Source organism: Rhinoraja longicauda, chromosome 20, assembly GCF_053455715.1.
Source record: "Rhinoraja longicauda isolate Sanriku21f chromosome 20, sRhiLon1.1, whole genome shotgun sequence".
Lineage (NCBI taxonomy): Eukaryota > Metazoa > Chordata > Chondrichthyes > Rajiformes > Arhynchobatidae > Rhinoraja > Rhinoraja longicauda.
Window position 1 is genome coordinate 7299245 of NC_135972.1, and position 16971 is coordinate 7316215.

The 16971-nt window shown below is 40.5% G+C and overlaps 1 protein-coding gene across 1 annotated transcript in view; it reads left to right on the top strand.

Moving 5' to 3' along the window:
- The window catches only part of phf21b (PHD finger protein 21B), a 95473-nt gene that overhangs the window by 3767 nt on the left and 74735 nt on the right, over positions 1-16971 (top strand). The window contains exon 2 of the mRNA XM_078416868.1: positions 16176-16270. The gene's annotated coding sequence lies outside the window, so the exon portion shown is untranslated. The remainder of the gene's footprint in view (positions 1-16175; positions 16271-16971) is intronic.

Genomic DNA, 16971 nt, shown 5'->3' on the forward strand with positions numbered 1-16971 from the left:
TAAAGCAAATGACATCGGCTGCTCACTGCCCTCCCTGGAGCACCTGTTCAGCCTGCGCTGCCTCAGTAGAGCAGGCAAAATAATAAAAGATCCATCCCACCCCGGCCACCGTCTGTTTGTTCATCTGCCCTCTGGTCGACGTTTCAGGTCAATCAAATCCCGAACAAACAGACTTAAGAACAGTTTTTACCCCAGGGCCATACGAGAACTGAACACTACCTGTGCACTAGGCAACACCGTTAAAAAATCTTGTACTTAATTTAATTGTATTTATGTATTTATTTGTTTTTGCATTTATTGCATATATGTTTGTACGCACCGTCAGGATTGGCTGTTTTTTTAATTTCGTTGTACTCGTTGCAATGACAATAAATGAATATTATTATTATTATTATTATTATTATTAGATAGAGCAGAACATTTGTTACTGAAGAGCATAATCTCTTGACTGTGGCAATGGTCAGTAGAATAATGTGTCAAAGGTCAAGCACATGGTTATTAAAGGTACACTTTATCCTCATATGCAACATTGTTTTGCTACTTTTAAACACTCCCAATTACTCATGCTCAGGCTCTGATTCTACCAAAGATAGACACAAAATGCTGGAATAACTGAGCGGGACAGGCGGCATCTCTGAATAGAAGGAGTGGGTGACGTTTTGGATCGAGACCATCAGACCTGAAGAAAGGTCTCAACCCAAAACATCACCCATCCTTCTATCCAGAGATGCTGGACGTCCTGCCGACCCTCCGGAACGGGGTACTGATTGAGAATGATCAGCCATGATCACATTGAATGGCGGTGCTGGCTCGAAGGGCCGAATGGCCTCCTCCTGCACCTATTGTCTATTGTCTATTTTGTGTCTATCTTCGGTGTAAACCAGCATCTGCAGTTCCTACACATTCTGATTCTACCATCTAAACAGTATGCCAAATGGAATGACCCATGTTTACAAGGCAAATGCTGCTTTCCATCTTTGTGGCACAACATTCTGGAGTCAAGTCAAGTCAAGTCAATTTTATTTGTATAGCACATTTAAAAACAACCCACGTTGACCAAAGTGCTGGTCTCTGGAGAACAAGGCTCGGCATTCCAGAGACAAAGTCCAATGCCCACAATGGGGTAGAGGTGTTCACATACATACAAATCTTTCCTCTGGTGTCGGAATACATACACCAAAGTTTCAGCGCTAAAAATTCTCGCAATGATTTCAGATTACAGTGTACTTTTAAGACTTTTACTGCATATTTAACTTCAAATCATGACGCTAGCAGAATCACTGAGGTCTCCTTTGGCTCTGGCCGTACCATTAATAACAATAAATCTTCTACTTCTTAAGCATCATTTCTGTTCCAGGTTCTTCCTCTGACCTCAATGACAGTGTTCACCTTTAGGAATATTTCCAATTGTTCCAGGCACTGCTCAGTCAGTCAATATTTAATTAATTCACTGATTCTTGGTCTTGGTTCTTGGTCCTCCAAAATATTCCAAATGGAATTTAAACTGGAGGTGATAATCGATAAAATTCTGGAAAATGATAACCAGTGCATAACGAGGGTGGCACGGTGGCGCAGCGGTGGAGTTACTGCCTCATAGCACCTGAGACCCGGCTTCAACACTATGGGTGCTGTCTGTACGGAGTTTGTACGTTCTCCCTGATAGCGCGTGGGTTTTTTCCCACGTTCCAAAGATGTACAGGTTTGTAGGTTAATTGGTTTTGGTAAAATTATAAATTGTCCCTAGTGTGGAGAACAGTGCCAGTGAACGGGAATCGCTGGTCGGCGCGGACACGGTGGGCTGAAGGGCCTGTTTCCGCACTGTATCGCTAAAAACTAAAGTGCATATTATAACACAATAAAGTATATTTGGCCTACGAGAGTAAAATATTCCATGTTTTATTGGGAATACATTTATATAATCATTATCTTTGTGTGAAGGATAATTTAATATTTTAATGTTAATGCATTAATGTGGAAGTAGTACATTACATTTATACTTTTGTGCCCAACTCTGGTACGATTTTTTAACATTTTTTTATTGGGTTTTGTATTTATCACCTGAAGACTATAGTGGATCTTAACTCCCCATGCTTATGCAACAACTCTTGGGATTGACCGGGGGTGTACATATTATCCAAAGTTATGTTTTTTTCCCCTCTATTACCCCTTTAAAGATTGAATTTTCAAGAATACATTTACATTATAGAGAGCTTGTATTTCATTGATGTTAACATAGAAACAATAAAAGTAATTGCTACCTCACATCTAAAAATGCAACATTTCTAAGCTATCAGTAAAATTATAGTTTGCCATAATTGGGGCTAATTTTGATTCCCAGTAACAGTGGGAAAGCATGGGTTTGTGGAGTGGGTGGTGCAAATAGGAGAAGAAATAAGTAGAGACACAGTGGACAATGGGGAAAGGTGCCCTATTCCATTTTCATGTCCTCCAGATTTGAATTTGATGAATGAGCTGTCACCACACAACAGAGTTTCCCAAAGAACTTGCTAATTACAAGCTTAGAAAACGGTCTTCTTTGCAGGTTCCGAAGGTCTTTACAGTATCTTAAAAGGAAGATAAATTTGCCAAGCAAAATAGGCACAATGTGATGGCAAGGTATCTGGACCAGATGAATCCCAGGTTAATGGTTCTGCGAAAGAGTCTTTGACCTGAAATAATGACTCTGTTCCTTCTGACCCGGCGTGGCGTGGAGCGCCGTGAGGGGGAAGAACAATGGAGGAACCGGCGTGGGGGGACCGTCGTGAGAGGGGGAGGGGGAAGAACAATGGAGGACCCGGTGTGAGAGGACCGTCGTGAGGGAGGGGGAAGAACATGGAGGACGCAGCATGGGGGGCCGCCGGAGGGAGGGAGGGGGTAGAACACTGGAGGACCCAGAGTGGGGGAGAGGGAGGGGAGAGGGCGGGGAGAAGAAAGGAGGAGGTGCTTTGTAACTTTGTAAATGTGGCGACTATTGCATACCTTGGGTATGCAAGCAAATAATTTCACTGTGCCCTGTCACATGTGGCAATAAAGTATTCCATTGCATTCCGCAGATGCATTTTTAGTTTTTACTAGAAAAGAGGGCCCGTTGGGCCCGTCCCCACACCCCCCATTCTCACTCCCCCAGCCCCACTCTTACTCTCCAAGTGTGCCCGTTGGGCCCGGAAAAGAGGGCCCGTTGGGCCCGTCCCCACACCCCCCATTCTCTCCTCCCCCAGCCCCACTCTTACTCTCCAAGTGTGCCCGTTGGGCCCGTCCTCCTGATCTGTGTATGTCAAGTGACCACTATAGCCTTCATTCTTTTTTTTTTTCCCTAATCAGATGTTTGTTTGTTTTTTCCTATTCAGATGTGCAGTACTTTGGTCAACGTGGGTTGTTTTTAAATGTGCTATACAAATAAAACTGACTTGACTTGACTTGACTTGACTTGACTTGCAATAACAAAAAAGACTTCTTGGAAGCTTTTCGAAACAATGTAGCCGTCACAAGCTGAAAACTAAATCCTTGCTGAAAACTAAATCCTTTTCTGGAAACTTTTGGAAACAAATGTAGCCCCTTGAAGAAAAGGGTTAGAAATGAAAAATTTAAACTTTAATATCTCTCTAGCTTTAAAAAGGTAGCTTCAATTTGAACGAAAGTACTTACAATAGTTGCCCAGGTTAATGGTGAATACGGCGGTACAAAAATCGTAGCGCTTTGGTGTACCGTCTAGGAGGAGTAGGGTTTGTAAGTAATCTTCCGTACATACACATATACATACATACATACGGAATGTTGGACCGCAGAGTTTTAGTATTATACTAGAAAAGAGGGCCCGTTGGGCCCGTCCCCACACCCCCCATTCTCACTCCCCCAGCCCCACTCTTACTCTCCAAGTGTGCCCGTTGGGCCCGGAAAAGAGGGCCCGTTGGGCCCGTCCCCACACCCCCCATTCTCTCCTCCCCCAGCCCCACTCTTACTCTCCAAGTGTGCCCGTTGGGCCCGTCCTCCTGATCTGTGTATGTCAAGTGACCACTATAGCCTTCATTCTTTTTTTTTTTCCCTAATCAGATGTTTGTTTGTTTTTTCCTAATCAGATGTGCAGTACTTTGGTCAACGTGGGTTGTTTTTAAATGTGCTATACAAATAAAACTGACTTGACTTGACTTGACTTGCAATAACAAAAAAGACTTCTTGGAAGCTTTTCGAAACAATGTAGCCGTCACAAGCTGAAAACTAAATCCTTGCTGAAAACTAAATCCTTTTCTGGAAACTTTTGGAAACAAATGTAGCCCCTTGAAGAAAAGGGTTAGAAATGAAAAATTTAAACTTTAATATCTCTCTAGCTTTAAAAAGGTAGCTTCAATTTGAACGAAAGTACTTACAATAGTTGCCCAGGTTAATGGTGAATACGGCGGTACAAAAATCGTAGCGCTTTGGTGTACCGTCTAGGAGGAGTAGGGTTTGTAAGTAATCTTCCGTACATACACATATACATACATACATACGGAATGTTGGACCGCAGAGTTTTAGTATTATACTAGAAAAGAGGGCCCGTTGGGCCCGTCCCCACACCCCCCATTCTCACTCCCCCAGCCCCACTCTTACTCTCCAAGTGTGCCCGTTGGGCCCGGAAAAGAGGGCCCGTTGGGCCCGTCCCCACACCCCCCATTCTCTCCTCCCCCAGCCCCACTCTTACTCTCCAAGTGTGCCCGTTGGGGAGGGCCCGTTGGGCCCGTCCCCACACCCCCCATTCTCTCCTCCCCCAGCCCCACTCTTACTCTGTCCTCCTGATCTGTGTATGTCAAGTGACCACTATAGCCTTCTTTTTTTTTTTTTTTTCCTAATCAGATGTTTTGGGTTTTTTTCCTAATCAGATGTGCAGTACTTTGGTCAACGTGGGTTGTTTTTAAATGTGCTATACAAATAAAAGTGACTTGACTTGACTTGACTTGACTTGCAATAACAAAAAAGACTTCTTGGAAGCTTTTCGAAACAATGTAGCCGCCGTCACAAGCTGAAAACTAAATCCTTGCTGAAAACTAAATCCTTTTCTGGAAACTTTTGGAAACAAATGTAGCCCCTTGAAGAAAAGGGTTAGAAATGAAAATTTAAACTTTAATATCTCTCTAGCTTTAAAAAGGTAGCTTCAATTTGAACGAAAGTACTTACAATAGTTGCCCAGGTTAATGGTGAATACGGCGGTACAAAAATCGTAGCGCTTTGGTGTACCGTCTAGGAGGAGTAGGGTTTGTAAGTAATCTTCCGTACATACACATATACATACATACATACGGAATGTTGGACCGCAGAGTTTTAGTATTATATATAGAAGATAGATAGATTTCATATTTCTTTTCATTTTCATTTATCTCCAGAATATGGCAAAAATGCGACCAAATAATAATTGGGTGATTTTAAGAGCTTATGCATGGTGGCAAATTTGTAACTAAAGCCAGAAATGTCTTGGATTAAGGTATTGTCTCGTGTTCTTCCTTGCTACAAAAATTGTTTCATTATTGATTAGTGCTTGATGGATTTGAAGGTTGTGAGAATTTTAAAACTTCATTAAGAACAATTAAGAGTAGAGTTATATGATCGTTGAATTGTAAGTGAGCAATCAGAAAGAGGTCTCTTCATCTTTGAGTATTTTAAAATGCCCATAATTTATATAATTGTCAGGACTGCAATATGGTTTTATCTCTTATGCTTAAGGGTTTTGTAATTTTTGAGTTACTTCAAGAGTGAACATTTGTACTTAGGATGCTTTTGAGTTTGATGTGTCAGGAGATAATTTTGCTGACATTATGGTTTGGTGTTTGCTGAGACAACAGGAATTGTGCATTTTATTTCACAATGCAAAGTCTTTAGCTGGATTACAAGAGTAGGATAATGGTAAGACAGAATGAAAAACATGTAGCATTTATCGTTTGGAAAAAAAAGACTGTCTATGAGATATTGCATATACTGTAATATTATATACTATCTGACATATTGTTGTAATCAAGAGTGCCAAAATCAAACTTCTCCAGTTCTGTCAGTACACCTTGGCCTTCAGTCCTATTGTGCATGAGAAATCCCTCTGTGCACCAAATCATCTTTTTAGTCATCATCAGATTTGGATCTCACCCCAGATTGACCTAAGGTTGATCTAGTTGAAAAGAACTGCCTCTTTATAATTCTTTGAATGGATCTGGTATCTTTGGGAAAATAACCCATAATTACATTCAAGCATAACACCAGTGCCACCTCTCGTGTAACTAATGCTCCAAATGCTGCTTTTGCAGGTCACTTTGGCATTTTTAAAGATAATACTTCCAATTTAAGTACCCAGAGTTCTCTCACAGTCCATCCTCTTACAAGATCATCAGTTGATATGTAAGTAAATTTGACCCACAATTTATTAGCCATAAAATTATGGACCATGAATGTGGGTATAAATTCCAGCGAAGGCACAAGAACAAGATAACATTCCTTATAAAAAGCTGAGACGTGATTCCACTCTCATCATTACATTTACTTGAGATCCTGATACTGCACGCAATATTTGTTTTATTTCATGCTAACTGCTTAATAATTCAAAAGCTAATTTTATTTACTTGTTCCATCTGTTAATTTATTTTCACTTCCAGTGGCAGTATAAAAATATTTCTATGGCAATTCCCCTCATCTTCCCTGTAACCTTTGCTGCTCAATTCAAAATATGATCTTAAATTTTATGTTTTTCACATCATTAAAAATGTTATTAAACTATTAAGAAATGAACATATAAATATGATTTACTGCTTTGGTCTCATAACACTCTGGAATATCATGTTCGCATTGAATCACTCTGAATACTGTATTAGTTTACTCCTAGCATTATTGTAACTAATCATTTCAGATTTCTCAAGTCACTGTTGTCCTTAACTCAGTCTAGACAAATCTTCTTTGTTCACCAACCTTGATAATCATATAACAGTTCTACAGAATCTACAGTTTCCTGCTCCTGCTTCAATCACTTAAATCTTGATTTCCTTCCATATTTCACTTTTTTTACATTTTGCTGTTTTTCTCCCTGTCATCTTTTCTCCATCTTCTTTACCACATAACATATCTCTGTTTCATATATTGCCCTTTTCATTGAATCTGCTTAGGTTTTTATTCATTGATTGATTGATTGAAAGATACAGCATCGAGCCTACGTTAACATAGAAACATAGAAAATAGGTGCAGGAGTCGGCCATTCGGCCCTTCGAACCTGCACCGCCATTCAATATGATCATGGCTGATCATCCAACTCAGTATCCCGTACCTGCCTTCTCTCCATACCCCCTGATCCCTTTAGCCACAAGGGCCACATCTAACTCCCTCTTAAATATAGTCAATGAACTGGCCTCAACTACCTTCTGTGGCAGAGAATTCCACAGATTCACCACTCTCTGTGTGAAAATCACCACTCTCTGTGTGAAATTCACCACTCACTGTGTGATCACCCATTTACGTTTGTTCCATGTTATCCGATTTTCTCATCCATTCCTTACACACCAGAGACAATCCACGATTTTCACATTTTTTAATATTATAAAAATATCACAAAAGTAAAAAAAAAAAAAAATGTATGCATTAAATTAGGCAATCTGGCCCTTAAAATGCTTATGCAGCCTGTAACATGACGATCTGCCGTAGACATCTACAGCAAGGAATGATACGTGTCCCAGAACTTTTTTGCCCCCCAAAAAAGCATGTTACTGGCGTACGAAGCATTTTGTTGGGCCACACTTGGAATATCATGTATAGTTCTGGTGGCCACGCTACAGGAAGGATGCGTTTAACAGTAGAAAGAATGCAGAAGAGATTTACCAGGATGGTGTAGAAAGGAACTGCAGATGCTGATATATCCTGAAGATAGATACAACGTGCTGGAGTAACTCATCGGGTCAGGCAGCATCTCTGGAGAAAAAAGATGGGTGATGTTTCTGGACGGTATCCTTCTATACTATTCCCTTCCGACCTGAAATGTCACTCATCCTTTTTCTGCAGAGATGCTGCCTAACCTGCTGAGTTACTCCAGCACTTTGTGTCTATTTACCAGGATGAATCCTGGAATGGCGGGTTTTACTTACAAGGAGAGATGTGATAAGCTGGGGTTCTTTTCATTGGAATGTAGGAGATTGAGAGATTACCTTGGAGGTTTTAAAATGACATAAGGCATTTGACATAAGGTAGATAATCAGTCTTTTTCTTGGGCGGGTAGGCCTAAAACTAGAAGGCATAGGTTTAAGGTGAGAAGAGAACAATTTAAAGGAGTTCTGAGGGTTTCATTTTTCCACATGGGGGGTAGTGGTTATGTGAAGCAAGTTGCCAGAAAAAATGGCAGAGGCAGATACTATTACAGCAATTAAGAGGCATTTGGACAGGTACTTTGATAGGAACCACGTAGAGGGATAAGAGCCTAATGCAGGCAAATGGGATTAGTGTAGATAGGCATCACGGTCGGCATGGACAAATTGGGCCAAAGGGCCTGTTTCTGTGCTGTACATATCTATGATTCTACCATAGTCAATGACTCAGTAGTCAGCACACATCTAGTCTAACTTCATCTGCACAATAAGAATGTTTTAAAAATAAATTGATGCTGGTATCTTGTAAATCGAAAAATTCGTGTGCAGTGTATAAGAGCTATTTGAATATCAGAGAATACCTGTTCATCTTTAAATAATCACGTTTTAATAATATTGCTTGGTAAACAAAATGTGATCAGATTTTTAGCAACAACTCAGATTCAAATGTTCTTAATTTTTTTGGAAAAAACCCAGACAAGCAAATAATGTAGACTCATGGGGAACTTAGTAAAAAGCTAATTCACACTCATTGGTTCCCTTGTGTCCCGCTGAGTTACAATTCAAATTTTTATTGGCCCATTAGCTGTTGCAGATGGGTCCAAATAATGCACTTGCAACGTAAATACTACCATCCCGGATGGAGAAGAAATGTAATGACCAAATGTGTTGAAATGTTACTTTCACTTTTAATCTATATAGATAGACCAGATGGCCATTTTGAGTAATGCAGCATAATTTCTGTGTGATTCTCGCTGAGAGTAAAGCTAATACTAAATGCAGTGTGGTAATGAAGGCTTTTCGAACAATATGGCATTTGAACACTTATCGTAAAGATTATTTAGAAATTTTTAATCTTTTTGAAGAGTTACCATGTGCACAGCAAACACTGGAAATTATTCGACTCAGGCCAATCCATATTTTCCTTCATATCCATCTTTCTGCATTGATTTTGACTATGGTCCTCAACTCCGCTCCGAGTCTCAAAATTACCAAAGGAGACACGATGATCTGAATTATGTTAATCAGGCACAGCATCTGATCTCAATTGTGTTCACCAGGCAGAATATCCAGTGAATAAACATATTCTCTTTTTTCAATATGCTTCCTGAAATACAAGTATCACAAACAAAATTGAAACGGCTATTTAATCAATAGACTGTCATTGTTATCCACAGGCTCCCAGAAAAAAAGTCAATTTCAGAAAAGGACACTCAGTATAAACTCTACTTGCAAATTCTTTAGAATTTTTTTCATGACATCTTCAAATAATTTGGGAAAAGTAATTCAGCCGAAAACGGGAAATTTTATTTAATTTGATAAATGGTGTTGATTTACAAATGTTTTTGTTTCTTTAAAAATGGACACCTTTTAATTTTTTTTGTTCAGGAACAAGGGAGTTGGGGGAGGGGTCATCCTAATCGGCAGATGGAAAGAGTAAAAACTGCTAGAACTAAAGAAATGTATTTTACCAGTCTAGCTGAGAGAACATTACTAATGCATCCTTGGAAAATAGGAACACTACACAAGATCCGGTTCCATAACATTGTGAACTTCGGTAAAAATGACAAGTTCAAATCTAATATTTCCGGAGTAAAAAACTATAATGCATTCATAGCATGCAGAATCAATAAAGAGATTTTGGAATATGTTAAGGTTATTAAGGGGTTGGACACGTTAGAGGCAGGAAACATGTTCCCAATGTTGGGAGAGTCCAAAACAAGGGGCCACAGTTTAAGAATAAGGGGTAGGTCATTTAGAACGGAGATGAGGAAAAACTTTTTCAGTCAGAGAGTTGTGAATCTGTGGAATTCTCTGCCTCAGAAGGCAGTGGGGGCCAATTCTCTGAATGCATTCAAGAGAGAGCTAGATAGAACTCTTAAGGATAGCGGAGTCAGGGGGTATGGGGAGAAGGCAGGAACAGGGTACTGATTGAGAATGATCAGCCATGATCACATTGAATGGCGGTGCTAGCTCGAAGGGCCAAATGGCCTCCTTCTGCACCTATTGTCTATTGTCTATTGTCTATTAACATGTGAAATTTTAAATTAAAGTTATATGCTTGAGCAAAATAATCTCGGCAGGAACCCAACGATCAGATTGTGGTATTACAAAATGAACTTGCACAATTGTTAAAGGATGTTATCCATTAAAACATGAATGTATAAATTGATAAAGGTATAAATTGACTATTATGATTTAAAAAATGACGATCAAATGTAAAATTGTACAAGTAGAAAGTTTGGGTAAATTCAATACCTGTCCCTTTACCACCCCCTCGACTCCATCCAAGACCCAAACAGTCTTTCCAGGTGAGGCAGAGGTTCACTTGCACCTCCTCCAACCTCATCTACTGTATCCGCTGTTCCAGGTGTCAACTGCTCTGCATCGGCGAGACCAAGCGCTGGCTCGGCGATCATTTCACTGAACACCTCCGCTCAGTCCGTCTTAACCTACTTGATCTCCCAGTGGCTCAGCACTTCAACTCCCCCTCCCATCCCCAATCTGACGTTTCTGTCCTGGGCCTCCTCCATTGTCAGAGTGAGGCCCAGCGCAAATTGGAGGAACAGCACCTCATGTTTCGCTTGGGTAGTTTACACCCCAGCAGTATGAACATTGACTTCTAACTTCAGATAGCCCTTGCTTTCTCTCTCCAACCCCTCCCACTTCTCCCACTAGTCTTACTGTCTCCGACTACATTCTGTCTTTGTCCCGCCCCCTCCCCTGACATCAGTCTCAAGAAGAGTCTCGACCCAAAACATCACCCATTCCTCTCCAGAGATGCTGCCTGTCCTGCTGAGTTACTCCAGCATTTTATCTAGCTGGGGAAATGCAATATCTTAATTAAAATATTAAGTACTTTAATATTAAGACCTTGCTCCTTGCACCCTTCCTCGCCAACCCTATTTCCCACTCTGGTCTGAAGAAGGGTCCCGACCAGAAATGTCGCCTATCCATTCCCTTAACAGTTGATGCATGGTTTGCTGAGTTCCTCCAGTACTTTGTGGTTTGCTCAAGATTCTAGCATCTGCAGTTTGTTTTGGACCCGTCCTTCCCCTCTCTGGGTCCCTTACCCCAAAGATAATATCTTTGCCTTACCCCCAACCCCCCACCCACCTTTGTTTCCATCTACCCATCATCCCTCTCTCATATTCTACATTTCACTCTTCACCTTCCTATCTGATCAGATTGCATTATCTGCAATCCTAGTTTTTCTCCACTTATCACCTCCAGTCTTTGTGACCATCTCCACCCTTCCTCCTTCCCAACTCGCCCCCCTCCCCCACTGACCCTTCCTACCTGAGAATGGAGATAAAACCAATGGGCTAATGGGTCGTAGGCAAGATCAAATTATGTGAAACAAATCAAGCCAATAGTACTCTGCATGGATGATTTCATGCTATATCCAAGGCCACTTCCAAATACTGACCCCATGGTAATACAAACCACATACATGTTGTCTTCACATCAAGCATATCCACCCAGAGTTTCAACATCCAAGAAGCCCCCAATCATTGGATTGATGATGTAACAATATATATTTTTTAATTGGCTCACATGTAAGACCGTTTTTAATGTAGCACCTTTTACCTTTCATCTCCTCCAAGCCAAAAGGCTTGGAAGCCGAAGAGAAGTATCAGTAAAGTTGGCGAAAAGATTTGAGTGCAACAAATTCCCACAATGGAAAAATAAGAATGAATGTTAATTTATGTTACATAGAAACTTAGAAAATAGGTGCAGGTGTAGGCCATTTGGCCCTTCGAGCCTGCACCGCCATTCAATATGATCATGGCTGATCATCCAACTCAGTATCCCGTACCTGCCTTCTCTCCATAACCCCTGATCCCTTTAGCCACAAGGGCCACATCTAACTCCCTCTTAAATATAGCCAATGGCCTCAACTACCTTCTGTGGCAGAGAATTCCACAGATTCACCACTCTGTGTGAAAAAAAACTTTCTCATCTCGGTCCTAAAAGACTTCCCCCTTATCCTTAAACTGTTACCCCTTGTTCTGGACTTCCCCAACATCGGGAACAATCTTCCTGCATCTAGCCTGTCCAACCCCTTAAGAATTTTGTAAGTTTCTATAAGATCCCCCCTCAATCTTCTAAATTCCAGCGAGTACAAGCCGAGTCTATTCAGTCTTTCTTCATATGAAAGTCCTGCCATCCCAGGAATCAATCTGGTGAACCTTCTCTGTACTCCCTCTATGGCAAGAATGTCTTTCCTCAGATTAGGAGACCAAAACTGTACGCAATACTCCAGGTGTGGTCTCACCAATGCCCTGTACAACTGCAGCAGAACCTCCCTGCTCCTATACTCAAATCCCCTCGCTATGAATGCCAACATACCATTCGCTTTCTTCACTGCCTGCTGCACCTACATGCCTACTTTCAATGACTGGTGTACCACGACACCCAGGTCTCGTTGCATCTCCCCTTCTCCTAATCGGCCACCATTCAGGTAATAGTCTGCTTTCCTGTTCTTGCCACCAAAGTGGATAACCTCACATTTATCCACATTATACTGCATCTGCCATGCCTTTGCCCACTCACCTAACCTATCCAAGTCACGTTGCAGCCTCCTAGCATCCTCCTCACAGCTAACACTGCCCCCCAGCTTCGTATCATCCGCAAACTTGGAGATGCTGCATTCAATTCCCTCGTCCAAATCATTAATATATTGTTAGTGGTAATGGTTGCAGTAGGAACATTGTGGGTAACATCAGATCCTCTGCTCCTTCTGCTCGTAGGTAGGGCCTGACAAAACTTTAGTATTCTTTGAGATATTGACCTCTGATGGTGGCCATGAGGACTTACCTCTTTTAGTCATAATACAACTTATACAACTGCCTTGCATGATTAAATATCCTTTCGGCCGGTAACTATGCCAACAGAAGGGAGAGAGGAGGCTCTACAATGTGGCCCATCAAACTGTTCATTTGCCTCAGATTGAAAATGAAAACACTGTAGCTGCTAGAAATCTGAAATGAAATCAAAAATTGCTGGAAACACTGAGCACGTCTGGAGGTATCAGTGGAAAGGAAAACAATGTTAACTTTGCTTTTAATCAGATCTTTGACCTGAAATGTTAACCCTTACTTTCCACAGAATTTGCCTGATCTGAAAAGTGGTCTCTTTTTCTCTTTTAAATATGCTTCAGAATCCTTCATCAACAATGCGTTCTCCAAAGAAAGAATGCAATGATACGAAAATAAATCCATTTTTGTTTCTTTCATAACTGACACACAAACAATGGAAATCATTTTTACCTACTTAATACCGCAAAAGTCATAGTTCTGTTTGACTTCCTGTCAGCAAGGGGATACAACATTACCTGGAGCTTCTGAGAATTTGTTGTGTTACAATAAGATCAGTCATGATTTTCTTTAAAGGCAGGGCGAGCTCAAATGGCCAAGTGGCCTATTCATACTCCTGCTTCACATGTTCTTTGTTTTAATAACAATACGTTATTCTTCTATTTTCTTCTCAAACCTAAAGCTTGTCAGCTTTAGCATCATCTTTGTCAATTTCTTCTGTATCTGTTTCATGACCCTTTAATATTCCAGCAAATTATTTCGATAATCCAGCAATTTATTTGTTTTATTTATATGATAGTTTATAGAATCTAGGATCCTTTTAAGTCTTTTTAAGGCAAAACAATCTTGTGCCACTTTTAAAGATTAATGTCTATCCTTTTTAAAGTTTCATCACGACGTGTCTATAATTGCTCTCTGTTTCCAAGATGTATCATCATGCCTCAGATTTCACCACATTTAATTTTATCGGATATTTATTCTCAAATCAGTTTGTGTTCTCCTGTAATCACTGATATTCTTCATAGTTGTCAAAGCTTCCTAGTTTTTGTACTGATTGCAGATATTGGTGTTCTGGCCTGTAAATCAAAGCATGTGTCAAATATGCATTGAAAATGGAGGCACCCTTTTTAAAATAAAATCTGTTAATTATGTTTCCTGTCCTGATTATCCATGCTGCCAGTGTCCTTTCAATATCGGCCTTTTTAATAATCAACAATCATATCATATTCTGTGGTAATTTACTTTGTCAAAACATTATTGTTTCCCTAAAAAATGTTTTTTAATGCTATGGTCTCTTTTCATTAATTTATTAAAATGTGAAGTGATCCTGGGCAAGTCCATCACTTTGTCCTACTGCACAATAGTACAGAGCAGAGACTGAGCATTTGGGTCTCTAAGCAATGTAATCTCAGTCATGATAGGACATGGTACATTACAGATTGGTATACAGTGACTTTGCTGGAAATGCTAACCTCTGCATGTCAAGAACTTGGGAACATTTAATATATAAAACCTGTTCCCACATTCAGCATTACAATTTAGTACCTTAAACTATACTTATCTTAAGCTTTCCTTCCTTAACTGAAAACAACCCCTAAAGTTTTGAATGGTTCAGTTGTGCTTGCTTTAACATCATCGTGGAGAACAGTGTTACAGTTTTCTACGAACTTCTCGATTGACAACATGATCAAAAAATATTCTGTTGTGAGAAAAGCCCACCCAGATTAAGTCTCAATCTCAAAAATAAAAAATAAGGTTCTGCTGGCATGTGTGAAAACCTGCTCAAGTGTGAAGTGGTATCTCTGCAGTAAGAGAATGGCAAAACTGTGGTGGGAAATGACAAGATAGTCTAAAAACATGGAAAAAATACAGCGCATGCAGAAAGATCAAATCGCATCTTTGAACAGGGAAATGAAACTAATGTTTCATCAGAATTGAGAACCAATGTTATTACAAGTGTGGAGGGGTGGAAATAAGAAATGTGATGACTGTTGTGATAGGATGGAAGACAGGAAAAATAAAAGATAGCAATTTTCTTATAATATATGACAAGGAATAAATGATGAGACCAAAGCAGATGAAAATTGAAACAGTAGAATCATTATCTAAAGGTGTTGAACTCGGGGTTGGGTCCTCAGTGCTGAATGTGCCTTGTCAATATCTAAATTATGGTGCCCAGAGAGTTCACATTTGATTGTAGGAGTGCTGGAGGCCAATGTCAGAGGTGGGAGTGAGACAGAGAATTCAAAGGAAAGGTGACTGGATGCTCAGGCTGATGGTTGAACAGGGGTGATATATAAACCGATGAACCCTTCCATGTGTACTCTTCCTGATACGATGGGTAGTGCAGTGAACAGTGAAGAAAATGTGTTAAATTAAAATTAGTGCAAATAACTTGCTCTTTCACTTGGAAAGTGAGTTAGCACAGTAAGGGCAGAGGAGGTCAGAGAGCAGCCGTCCACTTGCCTGGAAAATATTGGAAACGGACTGAGTGTTTCGGACTGAGTGTGTGGAACATTATCAGCGCCAAAACATAGCGATACTTGTGTACTGCCTATATGATTTTACCTGATTGCATGCAAAACAAAGCATTTCACTGCACAGGTGACAATAAAGTATAATTGAATCATTGAAAATTGAACAAGAGTATTGTGATAGGAAAGGAAACATTTCTGATGGTGGAAGGGGGGGGGGGGGGGGGGAGATATGTTTGGTGGTAGAATCAAACCAGAACTGATGGAAATAGTGGATGGCCATTTACTGAACAAAAACGAGAAAGGTGAATATAAATGGAATCAGTTACAGTTTAATGAATGGTGGTAAAAAATCAACAGAGCAGAAAATAGAATGGACCTGAGTTCTACAATGGACTGGGATCCTTGAGTTTTTGGAAGAAGAAAGATAGTTTGGAAGTACTGACATGGAAGGAAAATATCAGAATGTGTGGAATGGAGAAATTGGGAGAATAGAAGCAGGCAGGGAGAAAATAATCAAGGGGATGCAAGATATTGGTCACTAGCCCATCTTGTGATTTCATTTTGCTGGTTCTCCACAGGTTATGGCAAGATTGCGATCCTGATGACGTTTTGTAGCTTGAACAGTTTATGTCGGATATACAGCCACAAACCAAGAGAAGATGTCTTTACAGAGGTGGGTTATCCCATAGGAATCGATAATCTAAAGAAAATTAGTTTGGGGCGGCACAGTGGCGCAGCAGTAGGGTTGCTGCCTTTCAGTGTCAGAGACCAGGGCGGTCGTTCCTGACCACGGGTGCTGTCTGTATGGCTTTTGAATATTCTTCCTGTGACTGCGTGGGTATTTTCCAGATCTTTAGTTTCCTCCCACACTCCAAAGACGTGCTGGTTTGTAGGTTAATTGGCTTCTGTAAATTGCCCCTAATGTGTAGGATGCAAAACTGGGATGACATAGAACGAGTGTATGGGTGATCGTTGGTCAGCGCGGACTCATGGGCTGAAGCTGTATCTCTAAAACTAAAACTAAATACTGAAAATAGTCAAGTCGAGTTTATTGTCTTATGCATTTTTTTATTATGAATAAAGTTTATTTTTAAATTAAATTAAATCTCAAATATCAGCATCTTGATGAAGGACATACTTTGGACTGCTCAAAATTGGTTGGTCTTCCACTGTGAGGAGATAGTTGTGCATCTGTGAATGTTGGCGGCTGGCCCATTCCAAGATGTAGGAATATGTGCAGAGCAATGCACTGAAGCTCAGTGCAGCCACCACAAAGGCCATGTGGAAAAGCACCAGTCTTCGGTCTTGCAGCCACTGTACATTGAAGGGCTGGGACCTGTGCAATAGTCTCTTAATTACCTCACAAGTACTTTG